General features: G+C 40.1%; 1 protein-coding gene across 2 annotated transcripts in view; it reads left to right on the top strand.

The window, feature by feature from the left end:
- Positions 1-15,275, top strand: part of C1galt1 (core 1 synthase, glycoprotein-N-acetylgalactosamine 3-beta-galactosyltransferase 1) — a 117,124-nt gene extending 101,849 nt beyond the window's left edge. The window contains exon 7 of one of the 2 annotated variants that reach the window (XM_058572172.1): positions 15,062-15,275. The gene's annotated coding sequence lies outside the window, so the exon portion shown is untranslated. The remainder of the gene's footprint in view (positions 1-15,061) is intronic. The other variant, XM_058572173.1, reaches the window with a different exon arrangement.
- Positions 15,276-15,980: the final 705 nt, after the last annotated feature.

The raw sequence follows: 15,980 nt of genomic DNA, 5'->3' as shown, positions 1-15,980 counted from the left end.
TCAGCCCTGGAAACTTGACATCATCCAGACAAGAGGATTTAATGGTGCCTAAGAATAGATGAGGTAGATTTGCTGCCAGGTTAGGGTCAAGGGAACACAAATTAAAACAAAATTAATATATTTTAAAAACAGAGATGGGAATGCTCATATACTTGTCTTTGTAAACTGAGGCTTATATCAAAATTATCTAAACCACCTACCATCTCAGGCCTTCAAAACTGCTAACAGTTAATACATTTGTTCCTGATTCTAAGCAACACCTAAGTTTCAAAATGCAAATCCTTAAAAAGATCTTAGCCATAGAAGTTAGAGCTAATCTCCCATCTCAGGGCCAGGAAGTTCCTTAGAATAGGAACAGGAGAGTACAGAGGCAGGAACCCATCAAGAAGGTCAGGTGAGGAAGACCTACCACCACTGATATGGACATCATGTGTGAAAAGCAGGGGGAAAAGATCAAGCCCAGCCAGAGCTCCCAGAGCCATGACTCTGCAAAGAAAGCCCCTGACAGGGGCCTCCTTAGAAAAACAAATGACCCATGTCCTGCAGAGCTGGCTTTCACCACCATCCCCATCTATGGAAACCAAGGCCATCAGTGTTAGAGAGAGACATGGCAACAACCAAGAGAAAGGGACAAGCTGCCTGTTTAGAAGTATCACTCTGGACTCCTGACCAGTCACAGAGCCGCAGAGGTATAGAGAGGGCAGATGGCCCCTTCCTCCATTCCTGACCAGCAGTCTAGCCTGTGCTGTGAGGTGGGGGAACTGGTGGTGGATTATGATATTGAAGTTTTATAAGTTAAAGTTTTTATTGAATTGGAGATTGAAATTTTATGAATGAATACAACTGATATAATCAGAATTGAAATTAGATTATTTTAATGATTGAAAATTTGTGGAGATAGATGGAGACATTAAGTTACCCAACTGTTAGCAAGTGTGGATAGTGGAGGAGCTGGTGGCTCAGCAGAGTACAGTTAGCTGAAGCTTTTAGAAAAATTAAAACTATATTTTGTTTATATACCATTGAGTTGAGCTTGCTTGTTCACAATAATTAGATTTATAAACAATTTAATTTCTCTTTTGCCCTTGGTTTGTTTTTCTACCAGCTTATTATCTATATCTGTTCATTAATTAAGAGTTCTTTGTCTACTAAGGAAATTAGCACTTGATCATGTGTTGGATAAATATTTTTCCCCGTTTGTCATTTGTGTGCCATCCCTTTGTCATTAATGAATTTTTTCCTACAGTGTTTTTATATAATTAATTTCTTATTTTCCTTTGTGGATTCTGGTGTTTATATCTTGCTAAGAAGAGCTTTCCCTGAATTAATAGTAAAAGCAACTGCTTCATGATTTCTTCTAGTACTTTCTTCTCATGTCTGTAAATGCTGTTTTGAGAAATGTGAACTAGCCTTTAAGACAGAACATACACTGTGGCTTTTCCACTCTTACTTGAGTTCTTTAATCCCTGTCATTGACGTCCTAATTTGCTGTGGTTCATTGGTCTTTCAAGGTTTTCTTGAACTACCTCCATCTGGCTAATTGCTCTTATTTCTCACTTTGCCACATGAATATACTGATTCCTACTCCATGCACAAACCCTCTCACCGTCACCCTGAATCTCTATGTAAGGAATGGCTTGGATAGAAAGTCCATGATATTTTTATGCCACCTGCAGGACTTGGGCTGATGTTAGGAACCCAGTCAGTTTCTAAAATTTGAGATCAACAACAACTTCAATGAAGCAGAATATAATCTTTTCTCATGTTTTGGGGGCTTAGACTTGTATTTTCAATTCCATTTTGAAAATGAAGCAATGCCTTTACATGGCACTTTCCAGAATTTTCATCACCCTCTGAGTGGGGATTATATTGTTGAAAGTCAGGAGTGCTTATTGTAAGGTAGAAGGAATTCACATTCAGCTCTGGAGGGCACATTGTGTCCTGCATTGGAGGATTCCTGTTAGGCTATTGCCAGCTTGATCTGCCTGTCTCTTGGGATTTCTCTAAGGGCTAGAATGTAACCTTCTAATAAAGACTGAAAAAACACACTGTGATTAACATCTCTAAAGGTTTTTCCCCCTATTATGAATTTACTCATTCATTCAACAAATCTTCACTGAGCAGGGTCTATACACTAGCCATTGGTGATAAAATGGTGAACACAACTGAATCTTCATTTTTATAGAGTGCACACACTCATGGAGAAGCCAAAAAAAATAAATTAAACAATATGTACCATAAGATTGATAGAAATGTTACTATGAAAATAAAATAATGCAGCGCAAGTGGATGAAGAACAATAGGGACCAGGGCAGCGGGGAAAGAGAATGTCTCTCTAGGAAGAGAATGTCGGAGCAGAGAGCAGGATCAATGCAGGGAACAAACCTTGTGGAGATCTGAAGGCAAAGAATTTCAGAAATAGGGAACAGCCAAGCACAAAAGTTTTACAGCAGGAATGTGCTTGGTGTGTTCCAGAAAGAGCAAGCCGGTCAGCGTAGCTGGACAAGTATGAACAGGAAAAGACTAGGTATGTGGTTCTAGAAGATAATGTGGATCATTAGCCAATTTTCAACAGGACTGTTTCATATGGCTAAAATAAGGAGCGGATCAAAGTATGATCTCATGAATCATATAGTTTATTGCCATACAAAGTGGACCCCCCCCACCCCCGCCTTTCCAATGCTTAATGTGGGGAAAAATAACAAGAACAAATCTCACAGGGAATACACACAATAGATGAGGTACATTAACCACAGAGTGAGTGAGTTCCAATTTCATTTAGACTCCAGTTATTAAAGACTAGTTGCTCAAGTCAGGATAGTGGCAGCATCTGTGGTCACAAAATTAAATCCAAGTCCTGAAGTATACTTTCTAGAAGACGTTCTTGGGACGATGGCCTCACCCACACAGGGGAGAGCCATGACAATGTGTAAGGTTCTCCTAGTAAGAGAGCAGTGTTGGGTGTGGGGAGAGGCTTTGAAAAGATTGAAGGCTGGCAGAGAGTAACCCTGCTGCCATTGCTCAAGCCCTCAAAGTGTCTGTCAAAACCCCCAATATGTATGTGTTTTGGGGTCCAGGAGGTAAGGGCAGTAATTCACACATGTGATCTGATAAGGTAGGTATACCCCAACATTTTCACAGGGAGGAGGATTCACTCCAGGTTTGTATCACAAAGTATATGCCACTCACACAGAAAGCTTTGCAAGTGACAGGAATCACTTCCAAGCGACACACCAGGAACAGACCTGATTTAGATTTTAAAGGGCTCACTCTGGCTGCAGTGTGCAGGATTGCCTATAAAAGAGCAGGAATGGAAGTAAGAAAACTGGTTACGAGGCATAACTAGATGATATGATATTGAGCTGGGCCAGCAATGCAGTGCCAGACTTGATAAGAGATGGTCAGATTCTGGACCCATTTTGAAGGCTTTATAGAAGAGTCTAAGGCTGAGTGTTTGGCATGAACATGTGAATGGCAGTGCTATCATGGAGGAGAACAAAGTGGGAGAACTCATTTGGGGGGCTGAATCCACTGCTTCTGTGGTGCTGGGGTCAGGAAAGGAAAGAGGATGCAGCCAAGGAGACTGAGGAGAAGTGGCCAATGTCGAAGGAGACCAGGAAATTATTTTCTGGAAGCCAAAGGAAAAATAGGCACTTAAAAAGGAGGGAGTGCCAGGCACAGTGGTGCACACCTGTAATCCCAGTGACTCAAGAGGCTGAGGCAGGAGGATCACAAGTTCAAGACCAGCCTCAGCAATTTAGTGAAGCCCTGCCTCAAAATTAAAAATGAATAAATAAATAAATAACAAGGGCTGGGGATGTGACTCAGTGGTAAAACACCCCTGGGTTAAATCCTCAGTACCAAAAAATAATAATAATTAATAATACAAAACAGGAGGAGGGAGTGATGAACTGTTCCAAAGATTGCCACAAGATTAAATGAGGCTTAGGGTTTCCACTAGATTGGGCTCCTCTCCTACATGTTCCTCCTGTTTGATAAAATAGGTTCATCCCTGTGGCACCTAGAGCCCAAGACCTTCTCCAGTTTAGGGTGACTGCTTTTTGCCTATCAAATATTTTTTCTTCTTTTTCCTTATAGAGTCCCAGTTATCCAGGATGGCCATGTATCTATTGCCTCTAAATCTAGAAAGAATCATATGGCACAGGTCTAGCCAGTGAGAGGTACACAGAAGCAAAAATTTGAAACATTCTTTACAAGGGACTAACTCAGCGGTCATGAGTGCCCATTTCCCTTAGTTTATTGCCTCTTCCCACCTGAAACCTGGATGCGATGGCTAGCTACTCATCCTGACACCAGAAAGACTCTGGATGCACCCTAAAGAAGGCAGATCAGGAAGCCAGGAGGTGCTTGGATTACCCAGAGATGTTATGGCATCTCCATGTTGGTCGTAGATTTGTCTTTTGATTTCTTTTTTCATAGGGAAAATGCTGACTTCCCTAATTTGTTTAAACACTATGATACATTTGTTTTCCGTTTTATGACAACAGACCCCTAACCCTAAGTGATATGCTGGTACATTCTTCACCCGTGGGTCCCCTTGCCAGGCAGCTCCCACCATCCTACACAATGGAAGTCAGTCAGGGCTGGAGACAGCAGGCCGTGATTCCACCACCTCTCAGCTAGTCCTGCATATCTGTGTGTCTTTGGTGAAGTTGCTTGAGAAATGTTTAAACTTTGCTTTCTTTGTCTGCAAAATGGGTATATTAGAAGAGTCCATCTTCCTTTATACAAATTTTCTTCAAAATTCAGTTTTTTCTTAGTTTTATCAGTAAATTTGTCTGGTTATGCTGCTTGAATTAAATGTGAATGTAGTACATCTCTGGGGCCTAGACTGGATTAATAATGTAGGAAATAATCCATGAACTACAATAAAATCGAGATTCTAAATGATATAAACCGAGATACTAAATAGAAAGCTTCGTGCCTTTTAGTGACTGCCTGGTAAAGCAAACACAAGAGCAAAACTTTCAGTTGTAAATGAACAATACTAGGCTTGACACATTTAAAAGCCTCGATTTGAGTTACACAGTGAGAAAACTTTGTCAAAGGTCTCAGTGATTTGTACAGGTGTGGGTTTACAGGAAAAAAGAAATTAGCAATAACTGCTAGAAATGTTGATGGAACCCACCAGCCCCGCAGAGGGAAGGCAGGATCATGGGGGTCAATCTCAATGAGTATTGGCTTCCCTGCTCAAGACTAATGTTTCAGGTTAATAGGGCTAACTATGTAAGTGTGTGTGTGTGTGTGTGTGATTGTGTGTGTGTGTGATTGTGTGTGTGTGTGTGTGTGTGTTGGGGGGGTGTCAAACAAGAAAAAGTAGAAGGAGGAAAAAAGAATGACTCTCAAGTGTCACCCACAAACACTAAAGTTACTACATGCCAGCACAGAATGTGCTATTTCCAAATCAGTGTTTTCCTTGGTGGAAACCCTCCAAAGCTATCTGAGACACAGAGAAAGGAACAGTCCCAGCCCAAGGGCAGAATTGCTTATGTCAGAATCAATGCTTATATTGGCATACCCTAGGACAAAATTCAGCCTTTCCATTCCAACTTCATAATTACCTTGTGGGGCAGGTTGGGCAGGTCCAGGGCTATTACCACATTCAGACCTATCACTCTTACACTGTGGAAGAGCAGCCTGCAAGAGAAGTTTCCTGTAGCTGCACTCTTCAAGCTGGGTGGCAGCTGCAGTGGAGTCACTATATAGGGGCCCAGATCCTGTTCTCTAGAGCTGAGCTGACCCAGCTTTGTTATATTCTGAGCAAGATCCTCTTCTCTACTTGCATCTGTGGAAATACACTGTCCAGATTATGAAGGATTACTGAGCTGAAGGCAATTAAGAAACAGATATAGAAGAGTTCTCTGCCCTCCCTCTACAAAGCAGGACACATATTTACAAAGACAATAGTTATCCCCCACCCCGACTTCTCCACCAGGGAGAACTAAGTTTAAATCACTGGAGACAGCCCTAGGCCCTCATCAGCCTGCTGATGCTACCAGAAGAATTTACATGAACAAACTTAACTGACTACCCTTCAGCTACCATTTTTTTGTCTTCCCCAAAGTCATCACCATAGAGACTCAAGGTCCTTTTCCTTTGTTTTTTCCACTGTTCTTTGTTGAAGATGCTATCTGAACTGGGATGTGAAGCCACCACTTTGGGGATTGTTCATTGTACATTATCACATACACATGAAATATATGTGTTAATAAACTTCTGCCTATTTTTCTCTTATTAATCTGTCTTTTGCAGTAGGGATCTATTCCAACTAAGAACCTATTGGGAACTATTATGTTTCTCCTACAGCTCAAATGTTTCATTTTTTTTTTAAATGATGTTTTTGTACCCTATTGGGCTTGTTCTTATCATCAGCACAAGAATAGTGGTCTCTTAAATCGTGTCTACATTTGGTAAAGAAAAGCCATCTGGTAATCCCAAGAAAGATTATAGGGTCCCTGGGGCCAGGGAGCTCACAGGTATGCTCTGTGCAATTGATGGCAGGGAGCTGGTGTTAAGTTTTTGTGTTCCTTGTCCAGAGCTGTTTTCACTGGACAAAAGGAGGCCCCAGGAGGCAATGTCTTATCTCAAAGTCATGACCATACTATGCTAAAAGGACTTCAGATAATGTAATAAGTAGATGGAATAGATATTCAAAGATCACAGAGAACTGCCCAACCCCACAGAACTGATGGGACACACTACCCCAAATGTGGCATCTTGGCATTTAAGAAAACAGAAGAAGCCAGAAGGTCACCTCTCATCTTCTCCCCTACCCTTCATGAATCCTAGGAAGAATTTTCTGATCAGCTCCAGAAGCAAATAATAAGTTCCTCATGTGATAGTTGTTTCCCTATAGCTGGGGGAAAGAAACTGAACCCACAGAGATGCAGAGATATGAAAAGGTGAGCGCCTGAGAGGTTTTCCAGTCCTGATAGGAGCTAGAACTGAACAACTGAAAAAGGGCTCTGATTCTTTATTTAAGGGGAGTACATTAAAGGCAGGGATAAGATTTCAGTGGGAGGAATCTTGATTTGGTACTTGCTTCTCAGTGTGGCAAGGGTCTTGCAGTAAACAGGTTGACTGGCATTTTTGGCAAGCTACACCCATCTCAGAGAGGCTGTGTGGCTGCAGGGGATCACCCCATCTCTGGTGCTGTGCTGAATTTGAGATGGAGCTAGGAAGGATGCCACAAATGACATTCTCAAACCAGCAGGGTTCCTACTGGGGGTTCCTGATACCCAGCTTTTCTGCCTAATGGCTTCATCACTTTATTTCACACATAGTTCACAGATGGCTTCTCACACTCCCTCATCAAACCTACTGCAGGCAGAGCATCCCTGGTCTAAAAAGACAAAATCTGAAATGCTCCAAAATCAGAAACTTGTTGAGCATCAACATGACACCACAAATGGAAAATTCTATACCACAAAATTGTTTAATGCACTAAATTATTTAGAGTATTATAATAAAAATCACCTTCAGGTTATGCAGGCAAGGTGTACATATGAAACATAAGTGAATTTTGTGTTTATACCTGCGTCTCATTCCAAAGATAGTTCATTATGTAAATATTCCAAAATCCAAACTAATTTTAAATATAAAATTCTGTTTCCAAGTATTTTAGATAAGGGATATTCCACCTATTTAGATTTCTTTGTGTCTTCATTTCCTGATGAAGGCTCCCATGTCGAATAAACCTTACATTAAATAAATTTGTGCACTTTTCTCTTGTTAATCGACCTTGTGTTATAGGGGCCTTAGCAATGAACCCAGTATGGGTAAAGAAAAAGATATTTACCCTCCCCTATAGAACCTTGGGACTGGTGTCATCTAGTTTGAAATCTGCTCTGGCTGCTGCTGCTATCTTCCTTGTGCTTGTTCATTAGGTTTAAGGTACTAGAGACAACAGGAAAGAGGAGAGAAATGACCCCAGGGGAGAACAAGGTGGCAATGTTACAGAACCACCTCAATAAAACGTAACTGCCTGGTGGTTCTCCTTCTTCAACCTTTTGCCCATCTCCTAAATGAGAATTCTTTGATTCATCCATTCAACTAATACAAATTCACTAGAGCACCTACTATACACAAAACACAGTACTCGATTTGGGGAGATAGAGCGAGCAAGACATATAAGGCACTTGTCTTCAAAAGAGGTAATAAAAAGTAACCATTGTAGTAAAGTTGAATCTAGATGGGATATCAAGGAAAACCTGAGACATGAAGACCACACCAGCCAATGCAATAACTGGAAAAGAAACTTCCAGATTTAAGGAATAGTAAGTGTAAGCAATCTGAGGTGGGAGAGAGCCATGTTTGTGAAGGGATAGAAAGGATACCAGTGTGGCCGGCGTGCATCGAAAATGAAGATGAAGAAGTGGGAAAGACTCAAGTAGGCAGGAACCCGTTCACAGTGGGCACTGCCTTGTTGGTTTAATGAGAGGCCACTGAAAGATCCATTGCAGGACCATGGTTCTATATAAGTTAGAGGGACAAGACCACAGGGCAGTCATGGGAGAACACATTATGTGCTGGGGCTAGAGGGAGGAGAGTAGAGAATGACTGTGGGAAACTGGGGAATTCCTCCCTCAGCCTCCTTCTGCAGTTTCAACAGCTAAGGAGAAAGAACCACAGCGTGGGGAAGCATATTTATTCCATCCCCACCCAGATTCCAAAGATCTCAATGGCATTTGGTTTTCCCTAGTGACCACTGTGTCTTTCCTGCTGCGGGTATCTGACCACATTCTTCTCATTGCTTAATGTCCACCTAGCAACAGCTGCTCCTGTCTGGACATTCATGTTTCCCTCTCCTCTCATTGCTGCTACTCACTATCCATCCAGAGATAGATCGAATTTTTGAGTGTTTTGGGTGCTCCTGCCTTTAGTTCTCTGAGCTCCAATAAATCCACTTTCCACTTACTTCTAGCAACCAACTCTGGAGTTACCTCAATAACTGCCACGTTTCCCTCACGTAGTCCCATCCTGTTCTCAAATCAGTGTGATTCTGACCCTAGACTGTGGATCTGACAGAGTCCATTATCCTTGCTAATGACCGTTTATAGAAAGTTTTTCTAGTACTTGAACATCAACTTTTTCCTTGTGACCCCCTACTTGGTTTGTTCCTCCCCATTTCTGCAACCAAAGAATCTACAGCCAGCCCCAAATGCTTACAATTCCTTGATTCCCTGTGAGAAAGACTTGGGGACTTCTGTAGACACACATTTTGGCCAGCTTAGTCACTCTACCTCCAGAATCTTACCCTCCAATCTCAAGTTGCTTTTGGCTTTTCTCCTAAGAGTCTGACAATGTCCCCATACAAACTGGACTCATAGCTGGCCCTGATATTCCAGAACTGCCAAGAGAAACATTAAAACAAGGTCTAGCTATGACCTTCATTTCACACATATAAAAATTACAGGTGAGAACCTATGGATTGCAAAATCAGCCTCATTTCTTCATAATTATTTTTCAAATACCACTAATTACTTTTAAGATTTCAACTTAAGAACAAATCATTACTCAATCAGCTGCAGAAATGAATGGTAGATGGTACCACATCTGGGTCACCAACACAACTTCTCTAACTTGAATGATGAGATTTCTGCTCTGTCTGTTCTCCCTCTGGCTCTCTGAACATCCTAGTCTTGGAAGTACTGCGATTGGAGCAAACACTTGGTCAAGAGATTGCTTCCATGCTGTCTGCTCTCTCTGTGGGTATTATCAGCTAAATCATATCAGCAAATTTCTTCCTCACTATTTGGAAGAGTCTAACTAATAATATAACTTAAAAGAACCAGATTCCATAGAAGCAAGCATGACTATCTTGCTGTTCACAAGGCAAGCCAAATGATGGATAGATTTCCCTGTATGTGGGAAGAGAAGGAACATGATCTTTCCCCAAAGTTAGACTCTTCTATAGAAAGTAAGGGAAAGTAGATTTTCCAGGCTCATGGTTTTCTACTTCTGTTTTCGGAAGAGTTGAAGAAGACTAAGTCTATGGTTTTATAATTGAAGGGAATATGAGAGAATTGGGAACAAAAAAGTGGATGCAGAACATGAAAAGCATAAAATTAAAACAAATTAAAAAACCACGGAAAAAGCATGAAATCACTTTTGCCATAAGAAAGTGGATGCATTAAGTGTTTCAGCTACTGCCTGTATATGATGTTGTTGTACAAATGGTGTTGGGAGTCACCTTGTTCTCTTCACATCTGGGTCACTAAAGAGCTGTCTGTGAATGACAGAATGGTACAGGAAGGCAGTACGGAAAGGGCAATGGGCCAAGAGCAAGAAGATGTGGATTTTGTACCATCTGATGATAAGGGTATTCCCTATGGAAAACAAAGACCAGGATATGAGTGGTATTCTAAGTATTAACTAATTAACACAATTAGTACTGGGACTCCCTGGAAGATAAGTTCCACTGATGCCTTGGTGATACACAGATGACTACACCTGATCTTGTTCAGTGGTAACCTCTTGTTAGGACATAACCTTTTCTTAGGAAACATCCAATCTACTCACAAGTATGCCTGATACTACATCCAGGTGGAAAGAGTAAAACACTCAGTGGGCCACCTTTGCCCACTCTCACCTATTATGTTAATACTTACTAAGGCACTTGGGTTTCATTCTATGATACATCAGTTTTCCTCTGTAACGTTGAAGTGCTCACCTCTAACCTAATCTTAAGGAATGTAGAATGACTATTGAATGAAAAGCAATTGCTGATTTTGCAATCCATAGGTTCTCACCTGTGATTTTTATATGTATGAAATGAAGGTCATAGCTAGATCTTGTTTTCATGTCTCTCTTGGTAGTTCTGGAATATCAGGGCCAGCTATGAGTCCAATTTTTATGGGGACATTGTCAGACTCTTAGGAGAAGTATTAAATGTATTAAAGTATTAAGTAAAATAAAATTAAAGTATTAAAATGAAAATTATAGGTTTGGTTCATCTAAAACTTCCTAATTGAAAATTGCAGTTGAGATTCAGTATTAATGCAAAGAATAGCTGGTGTTTTACAAATAGTTGTCAATGGTAATTGTAATGTAATTAATACTTAGAGCATCATGCAAGAAAATGGGCATAGTCTTGATAATACCTGCTCTGGGTCCCTCATAAATTACAATTGCTTTCCAGAAAATCAAGCACTGGGAAGGACCTATGTTGGTACCATGGAAAAGGGAGTTAGGAGTTTGTTTAGATTTAAAATTCTAAGACACCCAGCTCTAGGTCACACTCTAGGTCTAGACCATACACTCAAGAGACCCCTTTAACATCTCTTCAATTCCAACTCAACTTTAAGAGGCATTTTTAATGGTCAAAAAGAAGTATTGCAAGTAACTACTGCTTTATGACCCATATTTCTAACACATTTCCCATATAAAAAGAAGTTGAGTTTCTGTTTCCATAATTGGGCTGCCAACTCAACCAAACCACAGGTATGACGTATAGCCACTCAAACCTTCTGGATACCTGTAACCCAGGAATGACCTGGAGCAAGAAAGCCTAGAAATTATAGTTCTTCACCATTAGACTCTGAGGCCCTAACAACCATAGAGTGGACTGTACCCTGAGGTGGACCAGAAGTGAGTCAGAACTGGATCAGCTTTTAAGAGTGGGTTCCAGTCTAGCTGGTCAGTTACCCCATTTCTAAACACTCTGAGCTACAACCTGGGCAGTGAAAGCAACAGCAACATATTTCTTAGTTATAAATTTGAGTAGTAACTTTAGTATACAGCTAGTAGTGACTTTATTGATAACTTTATTATATAGACTAACTAAATTAACTAAAGTGACTAGCTAAGTAAAAGTGAGCAAATCATTTCACTTCCAGGAACTGAGTTATAGCATTTATAAGATAAAAGTCTTGAATGCAGTGACAACTAGTAAACTATAAAATTCTATTCAGGTTTATGACAAGAAACATCAACTTTATGTAATTTAGGGAGTAAGTATTAAAATGAAAATTCTAGGTTTGTTCATCTGAAGCTCTCTAAGGTATTTTTTTAAATTATTCCATTAAGTCAATCTTGGGAGTTAAAAGATGCTTAACTGATAGAATCCTGGATTTCATTAATAATAGGTTATAAACTTAATTAAAACCCCTATACTTCATTAAAACCCCTAATATTTTTAGTCTAAGATAGAATAAAATTTCAGTTTTAGATGAAAATGTTTAGATTGTAATTATTTTGAATAGTACTTGACAATCCCTGACAATGATGATTTTATGAAATATTGTATTGACTGTCTACATGTAGATTTCATCTTAAATTGACTCCTTTATTATGTGGGCTCAATGAGGGTATAAAAGATATCTTTTATTTCTTTTTAAGTTCCAATAACACCTAACTCTGTACTCTAAATATAGTCAGCATTCAATAATCTAATTATTGACTCAATCTAGGCAGTCAGGGGGGAAGGACATTGCTACTGGTGTGGACATTCCCCTGATTAAACGCCACTTTTGCCTTGCTAGCTAATCAGTCAGCAAACTAACCATAGAACATGCTTCATCTTCCCCTTTAAAGAAGGTCACGGCCGAGAATGAGATCCAGAGTGATCCTATTAGGAAGATTTTATGTGTACTCTATCAGGGAAGATGAAAGGTCCAGGTGCCTCCCACATTTCCCTGTGGGCTATCCTTGAAGTTTTGACATTTCTAGAGTGGTCCCAACACCCCACACTCTCACTGTCAATGCCTGATTATATTCTAAAAGGCAACTGTTATTTGTTATATTAGGGTTCTTGGAAGAGAGCCGGGAGAGTAGGGAGGAAAGGAGGGTGAGGATGAAAGAGAGAGAGAGGGAGAGGGAGAGGGAGAGGGGGAGGGGGAGGGAGAGGAGGAGGAGGAGAGATAGAGAGAGAGAGAGAGAGAGAGACTGATTTTAAGGAAATATCACAGGATAGTTGTTGTTGGTAAATCCAAAATCTGCAGGGCAGGCTGACAGGCCCAAGACCTGAGGACTCAGGCGACTTCGGTCATTTCTTTTAAGGCTTTCAATTGCCTGGAGGAGGCCCCCACACATGGTAGAAGGTGATGTGCTTGATTCAAAGTTCTACTAGTTTAAATACTAATCCTACCTAATTTCTAATTCCTTCAAAACAACATTTAGACTCATATTTGCCCAAAACATCTGGGCACTAAAACTTAGGCAATTGTGACACATAAAAAATTATCGCACATATCAAAGCAGAAAAAAAGGATTTTGACAATTCTAGGTAACTTTTGCAAGTTCTTGTTTCGTTATTGTAAATAGTACTCAAATAACAAACAGTGCTCATGTTTATGATTTTTCTAATTTGAAAGAAAAACACTTTTTTTTTCATCTTTTTCTGCATCTTCTCACTAAATCTTGCTTTGAAATTTGCTCCATGATTATTATATGTTGGTCGTCAGGCTATACAGAAATAAAAAACGCATGACCCAAAAAGTATTGCTTCCAACATCAAGGGGTAAGAAGAGAACAGCGTGCAAACCTTTGTGGTGCTAGGGGATTTCTGCTTTGAGTCTCCCTAGGACAACAGAGAAAGAAAGTTTAGTAAGTAAATTGGCATATTGGTGTTACCTACATGCATAGACCTGTTGGTTTTCTCCAGGTGGTACACTTCTTCTCACTGTACAATGATTAGAAATTTGATTTCCCCTGGAGCTGAGTCTTGGGGCATAAGTCCAAGAAAGTTTTGTAAACTCATCATTCCCCTCCCCCGATATACATGCAGCTAAATACATTTAGTCTCTCAGTTGCCCAAGGAGATAAAATTGCCTCAATGGCATCTTCTCTTTTTGTCTGTTTGCAACTTTACAAAAATCTCCTCCAGCTTTATATTCATTAGACTCCACATTGTTAAATAGGCCTCAGAGTTACATCTGTAGTTGATGGAGCTACATCTTAGGGACAGAGCAGACAAGTGTGCTGGCCTGTCACTGAGACCAAGACAAAACCTCCTTTCTCCTAGTAGCCTGGAAATAAGATTCTGTCGACCTGTCACTGGTTGTTTTTAGAGCTAGTGAGGCATTGAACTCACCTCAAGTTTAAGCCTTCATCCTCTAGGTGCTGCTGAGAAACCACTGCCAAGAGGAAGTGAATTCTAGGAACTGGTGTATCCACAAACATAACCCCTTGAATTTGAGCTTTTGTTGACTAAAGGTCCTGGCAGGCTTTCTCTCTCCTCAGTGACATTAGTACACAGAGCGGGAAGAGAAGCTGGGGTGATAAAAAGGAAGATGGGACAAGACCTGGAACTTTCAGAGATAAACCTCAGGTAGCACCTTTGGCTTCTTAGATCTGAGCTTTTTTAATTTTGTTTTGTTTTCTAGATCCCCTCAAGGGAGTAAAGAGAGCTACCATGAATTCTTCCCCTTCCAGAGCTGAGACCATTCTATTCTGTTTTAACTCAAAAGCCTCCCAGTTCTCTTTCCATTTTCCCCGCTTAGTTCCCAGGCATTAGCCCTAATCTGGTGAGAACACAGAGGTGGAAAAACCTACGTTTTACCCAAAATGTCAAGGGCTGTGTCTTTTCAATGGTGCCAGACATGCCTGTAATTGATTTCTAATGTGCTGGGGGAAGCAAGCAGACCTGTGTTTCTCAATTATTCTCCTCACATGCTTAAAATTCTAGTGTACCATTAGATCCCGGAATGTTTCAGAGAGTTCCACAGAAAATGGAATTATTAAAAAGCAAAGCCTGAGGCAGATACTATTTAATAAAGTTACAAAACAGCTTCAGATTCTGCAAGTGAAAGAAAAATGGTTAGTGTAAGACCTATTCTGCTTTTTAAAATGGTTCTCACACATTCTTTATATATTCTGAAATTAAACGTTTTATTCCATTTAGATGACTTCTGCATATTAACAAGTTTGGAGTGTGACTCCAGGGCAAATTTTGTGCTTCTTTTTCTATATTTTGTTCTCCCAGTTCTTCAGAGGGATTACATTAGCTCAAGTCTTTTAAAAAAAAATTACTGCCTGAAGAAATTTAAGTCTCTCCTATTCTTTAGTAGGCAAATAAGATCAGTTTCATCTCTCCCCATAGGCACATCTCATGGAAATTATAGTCAAAGGATGTCGCAAGAGCCTTGAATCAGAGGAAGAGGACTTTGGATGATGCAAATATTTGCCAACATCAGGCTGTGACAACAGATATCCACAGCAGGGTCATCCAGATGCCAGTTGGAGCTAGGTGGTGGTATTCCCCTCATACTTCCTCCAGGACAGGATATGCAGTTTTAAGGTAGAATTAAAATTATTTTGGTTTACAAATATTTCAGAATAGTGGAGTATCTCGAGAATAAAAGTAATTTTGCAAAGCCACTGTGAGTAGGATTGGGTTGCTGTACAAGTACTTTTCACTAGTCTGGAATAAGCTTAACTCCAAAATTCTGTTCTATATTGATGCAGGAGGCAGCATTTGAGTAGGCCAGAGGGAAATTCTTACAGGTGGTATTCTATGAACATCAGGTTAAATCACAGGAGGAAAAAAAGATGAACCGGAAGGGGAAAGAGTAGAATTGGAAGATGTAAATGGTGGGGGGCAGGTAAGAGGAGAAACAATATTTTTAAAAAGAATCTGTTTTTGTTGGAGATATAAATTGCTTCAAAAAACTACTTCCGTGATCACAGGTTCCTGGGAGCAAGTTAAATGATACTAGTGTCTAAGTTGAGAAACGAGCAATGCATCCTAATCCTAGGTCAATCTAACAGTAGTGCCTTAGGTAGTTGCTGACTTTCTGTGTATTTTTAACCCACAATCCCAAAAAAACTAACATTTGCAAAGTAAAATGGAAATGAAAATCAAGACTTTTTAGCTAGCCACGACGCCATCTAACCAAAATTACTAGTCTTTTTTCCTTCAGCTGTACTCTTTTTTCTTTTCATTTTTATTTATTTATTGCCATTAGTTATGATAATTACTCATTTATTTCTCTTAGTAAGGCCAATACTTGATTTCAGAT

The sequence above is a fragment of the Marmota monax genome, unplaced genomic scaffold, assembly GCF_021218885.2.
Source record: "Marmota monax isolate L192 unplaced genomic scaffold, Marmota_monax_Labrador192_F-V1.1 WCK01_AAM20220418_F8-fsc00144, whole genome shotgun sequence".
Taxonomy (NCBI): domain Eukaryota; kingdom Metazoa; phylum Chordata; class Mammalia; order Rodentia; family Sciuridae; genus Marmota; species Marmota monax.
The sequence above is the reverse complement of the archived record's forward strand: the minus strand, read 5'-3'. Positions and strand labels throughout refer to the sequence as shown.